This window comes from Pinus tabuliformis, chromosome 5_2, assembly GCF_031772625.1.
Source record: "Pinus tabuliformis cultivar Carrire ecotype Pingquan chromosome 5_2, CPIR1, whole genome shotgun sequence".
NCBI lineage: Eukaryota > Viridiplantae > Streptophyta > Pinopsida > Pinales > Pinaceae > Pinus > Pinus tabuliformis.
In genome coordinates, this window is record NC_142306.1 from 1123596873 (window position 1) to 1123610274 (window position 13402).

A 13402-nucleotide genomic window follows, 5' to 3' on the forward strand; every position below is an offset into this window, starting at 1 on the left:
AGAAGAAGAAATGATCGAGGATGTATCATACTGACTCAAAGTCAGTCTCAGAGTATGTACCATTGATCCCAGACCAGTCTCAACCGACCCGAAGTCAGCATCATAGTATGGTACAACTCCTACCACTAGTCCAGACCAATATCATTGATCCCAGATCAATGGAGGTCATCCTAGCGTAGGGAGTATGGTAGTTACAACGATGCGTCCATCGGTACTACTATGGTCCCTAACTTCATTTCCCTGCTCATTGATCAGATGAGAGGTACTTCCCATGAGTCCCAGACTGCATGGGTAGGATGCCTTGACAGGAGAACTAATCAATCCTGTCCTCACAAAAGAACACATCAATCCTGCTACAATTGCCATGGAGAACACATCAATCCAGGCTGCCATGGAGAACACATCAATCCAGGCCTCACTGGAGAACTAATCATCCTGCTACACAAGAGAGCGAATCATCCTATTCCACAAGAGAGCGAATCATCTTGTCCCACAAGAGAGCGAATCATCTTGTTCCAGTGAGCACCACCAGGGGAGGGTGATTCACCCTATGGTCATATGTTGCTCCAGTAGGAACCGCAAGCCCTCAGAGCTCCCAGAGCTCAATGTATGCAACATGCAGGACCCTTTTACAAAGGTTTCTTGCCGACTCCAAGTCATTTGGGAAAATCACAGATTAGATCTTTCCTCGGGGCTTTGACAAGGTGTATCAACCTGTACATCATCTTAATGTGATGGAGCTTCCTTACTCATTGACTTACCATATCCCATATGATGTCTATCTGCTGGAGCAATTGACGAATACGGGATTCCTCAATAATCGAATCCCACCTCTTGTTGTTACAGAGAATCACAGTGGTATCCAATGTAAATCCAAACAGCTCACTGAAGAGCTTTCGCAACCAGACTGCCTCACACGAGGTTATGCTAGCAACAATATATCCTACTTCGGCGGTGCTCAAAGCCACCGACTTCTGCTTCTTGCTCATCCAGGATATCGAAGTAGATCCCAAGGTGAAACAGTACCCGGAAGTGCTCTTACGGTCCACCACACTGCCTGCCCAATCAACATCAGTATATCCAAGTAGTCTCACATCTCTCGCAGTGTATCTTAATCCATGAGAGATTGTGTCCTGAAGACATCTCAGAAGATTCCTGGCATCAATCCAGTGAGGCTCAACCAAATATGAGCTCACAATGCTAACTGCAAAACATATGTTCGGACGGAGGTTCACCAAGAACATCAATGCGAATGAGTTTTTGAAACTCAGAGGCATTTCCCAAGTCTGGTCTGACATCACTACCATATAACTTCTAAAAGTTAAGATCCTCAAGGTAGTCACAGGCTTGCAGTCCATCATACCGAATCTTTCCAATATATTTACCACATATTTTCCTTGATATAGGAAAATTTCTCCTGGCTTTTGCCACACTTCAAGTCCTAGGAAGTAGTGCATCAGTCCTAGGTCTTTCATTTCAAATTCAGAGGCCAGCTCCCTCTTACATTTGTGAATGAGAGAGTCTGCACCTGTTAGAAAGAGGTCATCCACATACAACACCAGTATGAGAGGCTTGTCATCTTCAACCTTAAAGTAAAGGTTAGGATCGGCTTCACTCCTAGTGAATCCCAGCTTCATCAAGTAGTTATCGATCCTCTCATACCATGCTCGGGGTGCTTGCTTCAGCCCATAGAGAGCTTTCTTCAACCTGCATACATGAGATTTTTGATCATAAATCTCAAATCTTTTGGGTTGCTCCACGTAGACCTCTTCTTTGATCGAGCCATGCAAGAACGCAGTCTTGACATCCATCCGATGTAGGTTCCATCCTTGTGAAGCGGCAAGGGCTATGATCGAGCGGATGGTCGTATATCTGGCAACAGGTGCAAATATCTCATCATAGTCTATACCTTCCTTTTGGGAGAAACCTCAAGCAACAAAATGAGCCTTATACTTTTCCGTGCTTCCATCTGCTGCATGCTTTATCTTGTAAAGCCATTTGGAAGTAACAACAGTCTTGTCCTGGGGTCTGGGAACTACTTCTCAAACATCATTCTTTATGATAGACTCATATTCTTCGGTCATAGCATCCTTCCATACTTATGCTTGACGGCATCTGAGAATGACGAAGGCTCATTTTGTATGATCGTGCTCATGATGGTCAGGTATCCTTGATACCTATTAAGTTTCTTACTTTGACGGAAGGTTCCTCAAGGTGTAGCATGTCCTTCAGCATCATCAAGTAACCCCTTAAGCCATGAAGGCCTCTTCCTAGAAGAGGAAGGCTCATATGGAGGAGGATCAATCGGATCCATGGGTTCTTCTACATCAGGCATTGATTCATCATCCTTTTCTTTCGGTTCCCTGGTGTCGGCTTCTTGAGAGCTCCTCAAAGTCGGAAGATTGATCACCTTGCTGAGAGCCATATCTTCGTCAAAGGTGACATCATGACTAATTATGACTTCCCTTTGACCGGCTACATAGATTCTATAGCCTTTAGTATTTTCACCATAGCCCACGAAAATTCCCTTCTTTCCAGATGCTCCCAATTTATTTCTTTTCTCTTTCGGCACATGAAAGTATACAGGGCTTCCAAAAATTTTAAAATGAGAAACATCAGGTTTCTTACCGGTGAATTTTTCTTCAGGAGTCTTGGAACCCAATGCTTGATGAGGGCATCAATTTTGTACATATACGACGGTGATTGTAGTTTCAGCCCATAGAAACATCAGAAGTCTTTGATCATGTAGCATGGCCTAGACAGCTTCCATCATCGTGCGGTTCTTCCTTCCCACCACACCATTCTGCTCAGGAGTATGTGGTGTAGTAGTCTCCCTCTTAATGTCATCCTCAGGTATGCCTGAGTGAACCAATTGTAATATATCAGAGGTCTTGCTTTGGCTTGAGGGGAATGGTCCCCTTTTGAGCTTTCCTTCAGCACATCCTGGACATACACCTTCATTCTCTATTCAGAATTCGGGCATCCCTATCGCCATTTGTCTTACACCGAGTATAGCTTTATAATGAAGGTGGGCAAACCTCTGATGCCAAAGTTCAGACTGAAGAGATGTGTCATAAGACATGACACCTAGTAGACTTCCATCGACCTGATATAATGAATCAACACTAAACCCAAGAGTAAAGGCATCTTTAACATTATTTTTCCATATACATACCTTGCCATCGCTGAAGGTTACCTTGTAGCCTTTGTCTTCCGTTCCCGAGATGGACACTAGATTCTTTTTGAGGTCAGGTGCATTTAATACATCCTGGAATTTCTAGCCTTCTTGAATGCTTGTCCTCTTCCTTGATTCCGAGCTCTCCTCTTACCTTTGTTGTTGAATTTGTCATTCCTTTGATTGCCATCATAGGGATTTTGATCATCGTCCTAGAGTGAGTCCTTTCTATCAGGGCACTCCCTTGCATAGTGACTTGCTTTATCGCAAATGTAACATCGTCATTTTCTTCTAGCCTTAGGTCCAGCCTTTCCTTTTGATTTAGTCCCGGAATTATTTCTTTTCTTTGCATGAAAAGAAAAGGCAGCAGGAGGACCTTTAAGCATGGGAATTTCCTGCTCTTCTACCCTTGTTTGTTCTTGAATGCATCTAGCCATTAATTCCTCGAAACTAGGAATTACATTATTGTTCAGAAGAGTAGTCCTGAACACATACCATTCAGATGGTAATCCTCCGAGAGTTGTGAGTGCCATTTCTCTGTCAGTAATGGTTTCCCCAATAGATAGGAGATCGTTCTTGATCTCGGTGATTCTTAAGAAGTATGCTTGCATACTTTCATCTTTACCCTTCTTGATTTCCCTCAACTTATTTCTAAGAAACAAAACTTGATTTGCATCATTAACTTTAAATAAACTCACCAGTCTGTCGTAGATTTCCTTGGAGGTGTCTAGATCAGAGATGTAGGCCACCAAGCGCTTGTCGATAGAGTCCCGGATGATCTTCTTTGTTTTGACTTCTCCATTTTTCCATTTGTTCCAGGCAGCAGCAGATGCATTTGATGAAGGCTCAACAATATTGCCTCTTACATGGTCCAGCACTCCTTGATCTTCAAGGGTTAGATCGATAGACATCTTTCATCCGTGATAGTCAGCTTTCTCACGGAGCTTGTCTTTGGCAGGAAAGAGTGTTGAGGACCCCATAGTTCTTTTAGGATAGCCTTGCCAATCTTCTCTTCAATGATTGCTCTTGCTCTTGCTCGGGCTTTGTCTTCACCTCAGCTCTGATACCATCTTAAGTTATGGTATGTTCTATGCTTATAACAGTTTACTTCTTTTTCTTATTATATTCCACCGATTATCAATCACATGAACATAAAGTAAAGTGCAGATAGAACATTAAACGATCGACAGAAAACAAGCCAAGACAAGAGACACAAGATGTGGCGGCTAGCCAGGGACAAACCCCACAATGTGTGGGGAAACCCTTTGATCAAATCTTCTTTTATCTTCAATAATTCAGCAGAGAGAAATAGTACAATAAATCTGATTCATATCAGCAGTAGCAAACCCTAGATCAGTAGCATCAGCATTAGCGGCTTCATTATTGAACTAGGGCAGACCATATCTCACAAACCGACAGTCGGATTGACTTCATTCCACCACCAAAAGTTTCGGCTTCCAGAGGAGGTTCAGATGAACCTACAGCGCAGTTCAGATGAGGAGATATTCTAGGCCACGCAAGTCAATCTTTACTTCTGCAGTTGCAGCTTCAGTTTCAGCAGTTTCCGGCTTCAAACTAGGGCAGTCGATATCTTGCAAACCGTTCGTCGGATTGACTTCATTCCACCACCAAAAGTTGCGGCTTTCAAAGGAGGTTCAGATGAACCTACAGTGCAGTTCCAAAGAGGAGATCTTTTAGGCCATGCAAGTCAATCTTTACTTCTGCAGTTGCAGCTTCAAATTCAACAGCTTCCGGCTTCACATGTGTGAGAGAGAGACCCATTTCAACGCAGTAGAGAACATACTCATATCTGCGCAGTAGAGAGAGAGAGATGTGATGAGATGAGTGAGTCCAAATGAGGAAAAGTCCTCTTATATTTATACACAACGTTGGTGGGTGAATAGATGCAACTGTTGGGCTTCTGAGCCTACATGAGTTGTAGGTCGGCTTGATAATAATTCCATAATCAAAATAAATTCATGTCTCCATGAATACTTATCGGAATTGGATGATCTTTATATCAATCCTACACCTCTCGACAAAAGGAATCTAATAAAAATATTATTAGCCATGAATAAGATGACCCACATGAAGTTTTGCCCTGGTTGCCAATTTTAACATGGATTGATAATCAATGAGAATTATTTGCAAGTAATGAGAGTTTTTTTTTTTTTTTTTTAATGAACATGTACATATTTGGATTGATAATCAATGAGAATTAATTGCCCGTAATGAGATAATTAATGAGAATTATTTGCAAGTAATGAGAGTTGCAGAATTCTTCTTTTCTTGTAATTAGTATATAGGAAAGGATGCTTTGTTTAATTTTATATTATTTTAGATTATCAAAAATTTATTAAAAGTTAGTGGTTAATGATAATTTATTTGATATTATTGTTATTAAGAATTTTAGGTATATAGCTTAAATTTTTTATATCAAGAGGTTTTTCTAGTTTAGTATGAAAGAGAGGTTGCAATGTCTTGTTCAACGTTGTTATGTTATGTAAACTAAAATAACAAAAATAGTTTAAATATTAACTTGAGATCTACCAAGCCCCTAGATAGATCAAATCTCTTTTTATTCTAAAAGAAGTTAGCACCTCAAGAGATCTGATCCCCTCAAAGTTGGTAGGTAGGAGTTAAAGTGTATCTAGAATAGCTTTAAATTTTAGAAAAGCAGGTGAATTATACCAACACTATGTTGGCTATATATTTAAAAAATATATTAAAATATTTAATGATTTTATTTATAGTTTTTATAAAATTTTAACAATTCTAAAAGTAAAATATTTTTAGTAGAAATAAGAAATTGACAATTTTTTTAAAAACATGGAAACTTAACAATGACCTAATATTAATCCCTAAAATTTTCTTACTTTGTAATCCACTAAATGTTCACAATTAAAGAGTGTGATGTTTTTTTTTTGTTTTCTGGTAAATTTTAACAATTCTATTCCTTCAGTGAAACACAATTACACGAATTTTCATACAAATATTGTTGGGGAGCATTTCTTTACCACATGCCCAAGATCTCAAATCATTCCTAAGAATCCCATAGAAACCTCATTACAAAACCCCAATACCCTAAGATACACAGGAGATGAGTGCTCACATCAACCTGGAACAAGGAACATCGTTTATCATCCAGGAAAATCTCTGAGTACCCAATTACATATCCCACATTCTCGGGCTTAGCTCTCTAGACATGTTCCAAGTTTTTTTTTTCCTTTTCTATGCGGACATCAGTCCAACCCATTGTATTGTTAAGAAGAGCTGTAGGTGAACTAGTGGTCTCATTTTTGTGATATAAATCCAGAGTCATGAAATCAACCCTGTATTGTCAAGAACAACAACAAGTGAATCAGTGGTCATTTCTGTCATATAAATCTGGAGCTAGAGAATCAACCTTGGTTGTCATCTCCTTGTCATTGTTAGAAAGATTAGATTCATGGGTTCTTTTATGTCCACTTGATGCAACCACAATTATGCTTGAACTCCTCTCTTGCTCGTTACTCGGATGGATCTTTCCTGCTAGGGAAGGAGACAGAGCCTTTGGTGTTCTCGTAAAAATTGGGGAATTAGACTTTCCTGTAAATGCCTTTGGTTGTTGCGGATTGTCCCTATTATGGCAAACAAAAACGATAAAAAATCAATACCCTCTGCCAAGGATAGATGACTTGTTTGATCAAATGAGGGGGGCAACTGTGTTTTCAAAGATAGATCTGAGGTCGGGATATCATCAATTGAGAATCAAGGAAGAAGATATCCCGAAGACAACCTTTAAGACAAGAGCTAGGCATTATGAATTTGTAGTTTTACCCTTTGGACTGACAAATGGCCCGGGTGTTTTCATGAGTTTGATGAATGGAATATTTCAGGATTACTTAGACAAGTTTGTACAAATCTTTATCGATGACATTTTGATCTACTCAAAGATCCCAGAAGAGCATGACGAACACTTGAGGATAGTTCTACAATGTCTTAGAGAAAACCAATTATACGGGAAGTTGTCAAAGTGTTCCTTTTACCAAACCAAGATTCATTATCTTGGGCACATTCTCTCTGGAGATGGTATTGCAGTAGACCCAGTAAAGATCGAGGCCATCATGGAATGGCCAACACCAACCAATGTTCATGAAATATGAAGTTTCATGGGCATGGCAAGGTATGATCATAGATTTGTCAAAGGGTTTTCAAAGATAGCAAGCCCCATTACTGAGCTCCAAAGAAAGAACAAGAAATTTATTTGGACTGAAAAATGTGAAGAGACATTCCAAAGGTTAAAGGTGTTATTAACAACAACACCAATTTTGCAGGTGGCGGATTTGGAACAAGAATTTTTTGTTTGCACTGATGCCTCCTGTTGACGACCACGTGTCAACGACCCATAGCAGTACACCCCCTTTTTTCGCAAAAGGGACAACACTTGATCGATGTGTCCGCGTCATCCAGCTACCATCATCAACTTAATTGTCATGTTATAATGTAAACCCATTCTGCATGTATGTGATGTAAATAATCTCAGCAGATCTGTGTCATGTATGTAATTGCCTAGGTAAACCTATTTTTCTGGTAACGATCTACATTCTGGGAGATTTTTTGTCTCATCGATCCATTCTCGGATGGTCGGCAAAGTTTTCCTTCAGCCTTACCCCAAAGCTGGAATGAATTTTGTCACCAGGATCTTAGGCGAGTCCTAGTGTTATAGATCGAGTCGGTGTAAAAGTGATTTGGGAATAATCCTAACTATTTGGTTATGTTATTTTATTACAAATTTCTTAGTCTGTTGGATTATATTTGTGTTGCAGAAATGGGTAGTCTGTGAGGGTCTATTTCAGATGGTTTTTCCCCCTTGTGATTTAAAAGATATGAAAATAATGATGTAAAGTGTCTTGAGGGTTGGAAAAATAATTTATCCCCTCATAGATTAATTAATTAATTTTTCTGGCTAAAATTAATTAAAACCCTAAGCCAAAAATTTAATTAATTATAGGTCCTAGGTAAATTTAAATTTTCCACAGGCAAAATTCGTGGGTCCTTAAAATTCAAATTTTAAAAGGTCCACGGACTAAGGTAAACTGATTATTTTGCTAAATTTTAGGCCTTTGGTCCCTGGGTTAAGTGAAAGTCAAAATTTTTAGGAAATTAATTCAAAAATTTAATTTTTGAATTAATTAAAATGCATTTAATTGAAAAATTCAAAATTTCCTCAATAATTAAAATTTCGATGGATGAGATTAAAATAAATTTTGATCCTCATCAACGGCCGAGATTACTTTGACAAGAATCACTCAAACTAGCTGTTGGAAGATTTATCTTTAAATAGGAGGTCAGTTGTTAGTTGAGATCATTCAATCTTTGAGTCGTGTGCTAAATGAAAGCTTCCTTGTAATATTTTTTATGAGAAATAAAGAAAGACTTTGGGGTTAATTTTTGCTAGTGTTACTCTTCGTGCAAATGTTGTAAGATGTGTTATTTTCATGCATATATTTCCTTTTAGCCATTGATGATAGCTTTTTGAAGAGTGATTTGAGCACAGGTATCTTGCTCAATCACTGGGGTTTAAATGGTAATTTAATTTTTGAATATAATAGCAAGTATCTCTATTAAATTTGAATTTTATTATCGTTTTCTCGCTCTACGTTAATGGTTGAATTGAGTTGTGCAGGAAATTCTTGATTTTTTAGATCATCGGGAATTCAGGGAAGTTTTTAGTTGGACCAACCAACTCCTAATTAGTATTTGCTTAAGAGCCCAGCTTGATTTGATCCCAGGCTTATCATGAAAAATTTTATTGGTGATGCATGAAGGGTTTTGGACGAAGCAGCTCCTTTTAAGTTTAAAATTTCAAATTTTTTGTGTGCTAAATTGATAAATCTAGATTTTAAGAGCCTTAGATTATCATATCTGGGAGCTGAGTTGAACTCACACTCGCTAGATCTGGTAGATCTGCTATTCTTGTGCATAGATCTATAATTTTTTTTTTTTGGTTTTTCTGACTTGGGTTTTTGGGTCGTATTTATTTTTTGTATATACGAGTTCTGGGTGTTTGTGTTTTCAGGAACAGGTTGCAGATCTAAAGGTGAAGTTTGATTTTGAAACCAAATCTAGGCCTTGGGGGTAAGATCTGACCTCAAAACCAGTTTTTGTAGGGTCATTATTTTGCAGTCCAAGGGTTTCAATATATATATATATATATATATAAATCCGGAGATAATTTTATGAGGGTTTCATCATTAAATCTGAAGCATAAGTGTGAAATTCATTTTTATGAGTTTATCTTGAGTTTGGGCTACATTTTTTCCCTTCCAAAAAAAATTTGAAATTTTCCTACTATCTACATTTTGAGGGTTTTTGGAATTTTCGGATTTCAAGCTTCCTACTACCTACGTCCTTCTCTTTTCTGTTCAATATTTTCTTTGCCGACGGCTACCCAACTCTACAGCTCCATTCTGCCATCATATCCTTAACCTGCATTTGTGACAGCGTCTATTCATTCCTGCCCTAGCCCATAGCTTTACCTCCCTTAAAATGCAGCTTTTCCTTGTTGCGTTATTCCTTCTACATTCATCTCTTCTGCGGCTCTCTCTCACAACCCTCCCTCAACGCTGCCATAGCTCCATTGCCCTCTACTTGCAGCTTCCCTCTCAGTGTTTCTGACCTGCATTGTTTTCCTTCATCGCAGCTCCAACTCGTCTTCTCTCCACGCAAACCCGCCATATACTTGTTGCTAACTCCGCGTCCCTCATCCACTGCTCTGCTAGCTCCCTGCTTCTTCCCCCCGCAGCCTTTCTCTTTCACGCGTCTTTTCTCCCATTCTCCTCGCCATTGAAACCCTTCCACGCTCCCATAGACCTGCAAATCACTCCATTTGCCCATCTTCCCTCTTCTTTCCGTCGTCGAGCCTGACCGGCATTCAAGAATATGATTTTCGACTTATTTTGATCTTTCATTTGTTGGTTAGGTAGGGTTGGATAGGTTTAATGTTTTTTGTTTTATGGTTATTTATTTATTTATTTAGTTTAACTTTTGTTTTTTTTCCTTTTTTAATTCTAAGATTCGATTTTTATTTTATTTTGGTTTTTCGATTTAAGTTGAATTCACTTTTGCTTTTACATTTTGTTTATTTATTTTGAGTTTGATTTTTCTAAAATTAAAATATATATATATATTAAAAAAAAAAAATCTAATTAAAAAATCCTAAAATTTACAAAAAAAAAAAAAAAAAGTCCCAAAAAAAAGGTTCTAAACATAAAAAACTATAAAATAAAAAATAAAAAAAAGGGGGCTTCATTTTCATTTTTAATGTGACTTTGAGATATCATAAAGTTTAAAATTGAAATAAATTTCACATTTAAAGGTTTTTTTAATTTTTTATGTGGCCTCTGGCCCATTAAAAAATTTAAAAAATTATTAAATTTTTTTCGATTTATTTTGGTCACATTTAGTCTTGCTTAGCACATCGAAAAGTTTTCCTAAAGATTAATCAAATTTGTCGAGGGTAAAATCTAAAGGATAATTTTGTGGTATCAGCATTTCTTTTTCTCTATAGTTAAATGTGCTCAAATTTTCATATATAGACATTAACTATAGGAAAATTTTCTTAGATTTGGGTCACTAAGCACAACTTTTAAATCTAGTATCTAAATCGGTTAGCATTTAAATTTCATGGTTGTTTAAAGTATTTGAATCTCTAAAAATTTAATTGCTAAGACATTGTGCCTCTGTTGAATATCTTGCATCTATCTATCGCCATTGCTTGGATTATTTAATGCTCATTACATGCTAGACGTTTTGCAAATGTTTTCAAGTGATTGTTAAAGAATATTGTCATGGAACTATAATATATTGCATACCTCTGTTTCCTAAGCTGAATATTTGTGAAAATATGTTGACATTGATATTGAATTGCAAAGTAGTTTTTGTTCTCTTTGAGCTAAATTGTATCAAGAAGATTTGAAACGAGATGGTATTTTAATCATAATATCTTCAAGGGTTTATCATTTAAGTCTTCATCTAATAAAGCGAACATCTTATTTGGGCAATTGAGGGCTTTAGTAACGCCAGTGTTTCTCCATCCTTGCGTCTAACTTCATCTCATCTTCCGGTGCATTTTCATATAAGTTAACTTTGCATAGACAAAATTTACTTCCAAGCATAAACTTGGTTGATAGACAGATAGATCTCCATCCATCTTTTCCTAAGAAGCCTATTTTAATAGTACTTAAAACAGTGACCTTGCAGTCGTCAGAGCCACAACTCTTTGCAGCGCCGAAGGCACCAAGTATGTTAGGAGTTCAGGAGAGGTATCATTAATCACACCTTAGTGTGCTTCTCTTGAACTTCTCTTTGCCAATTACTACGAAATTAGGCTCAACACAAAAAGGATTGAAGGATTCACAATCTAAGTAGGCATTTAACTAAAAGCAACCAAGATTCTTGCATCTCACATTAAGTTTTAGGATATGTATTTCATATAAGATAGGCATCCACCTAAGCAGCAGTTGCTAATCGATTACTTGGTCTTCATTTCCCTAGCAAGATTGTTGACTCCATAAGGCACTCGTATTAATTGTTTAAAATCTAATCAAATCCTAAGTCTTGCTAAATCTTAATCAAGTACTTGATCGCCTCACTGTGTCTCCTAAACTGGTTGATTCCCAACTAGTTCTTCTTCATTCCATTTTTTCCATAGGGTCTACCCCCTTAGCCTATTGTAGGGAGACAGCTTAAATGAAAAGATTGGGGATCAGGGTGACGGCCCCCAATCTGAGCGTTGTCGCGGTGCCTAGGCATTCTGTGAGACAACATCTTTTGGCGTTGTTGCCGGGGATAGAGTTTTTTCTGTCCTTGGTTTCTTCGACATTCATCTCATTTCTTTATTCTCATCCTTTCATCTCTTGTGAGGATAAGTTCCTTGTCCTTGGTTCCTTGCTTTCGGGTTATTCTGAGTTAGACTTTTTGTCCGGGTGGCGACTCCACTTCTTCTATCTTTTGCAAGAGTGTATATGAGAAGACATCCAAGCAGTTTGGTTAATCCTGCTCCTAATCCTAAAAAGGCCCTTAGAGTACGATTACACAAACTCTGTTCTCGTACCCTTCTTGTTAATCTCGGACAAGAAGCCCTCTCTGATATACGTTTGCTTTTTACTAACCCGGTCGAGCATGATTGTTTCCAAGAAAACTAGTGTCTTTTCGATCTGCTAGTCCCACTAGGATTGGTAGCTATCCTAGAAACAAACAATCAAAGAAATTTGTGATTTCCTTTATGTATGATAGATAAGAGAGAAGTAAAGGGACCAACCTGGATCTTCTGCTTGGCTCCTTGCTTGATTCCTCTCTCCCTTGATAGAGCTCGCACCTCCTCTCCAACTTATCCTGCTCAATGAATACCTGTAGAGACAAAGTAACAAAACACCATCAAAGCATCTCGATCTATTATATCATAAACAATGTGAAATCAGAAATACATTGAACATACAATGGCATTCACAAATAACAACATTCACAAATACGTGATTGTATGGAGGAAAACTCAAAGAACTTTATTAATAGTAGAAGGGAGAATTACAACCCAACTGTCTGATCCAGCATCATCCTCCCAGCATCAAAGCCCTCTTCACCTCATGAAAAGCAAGATCACCCAACAATACAATGTCTTCTCTCAAAGATAAACTATCAGCACTTCCTTACAAATTACAAAATTCCAGCCTCTAGATCTCTCAAATGAGGGATCCATTTATAGATGTCTGCAAGGGTGTGAGTCATCTCTGGGTTTTTGATTAGTGTCATTCCACTTGTTGTTCTTGGTTCCACTTGGAGATTTCTTGGATCTCTTACTCATCCCTAAGCGAATTCAGAGAGGCAAGTGTCATATGAGAAGTTTATGGAAGATTCCATGAGCATCCACTTAGCAAATTGTCTCATACATTTGTCCATCCTTGCTCATCGCACCCCACAGAAGGCCTCTTCAGTGTGCATCGCACCTGGCTAGTGTAGAAGTCAGTATGCATCGCACCCTGATAGTGGAGCAGTTAGTATGGTCCAGTTTTGGCCAGTTCTAAGTGATTTTTCAGGTGGAACTTTTGGGGAATGATGTAATTAGTTGACCATGATATTTTAGGGTATGAAACAACACTTTTAGGTGTTAAAGAGCCCTTGGTTCATCGACATATAAGATTGGGGTTGTAGTGCCCAAATATGTCTATAACAACGACATCATGGACA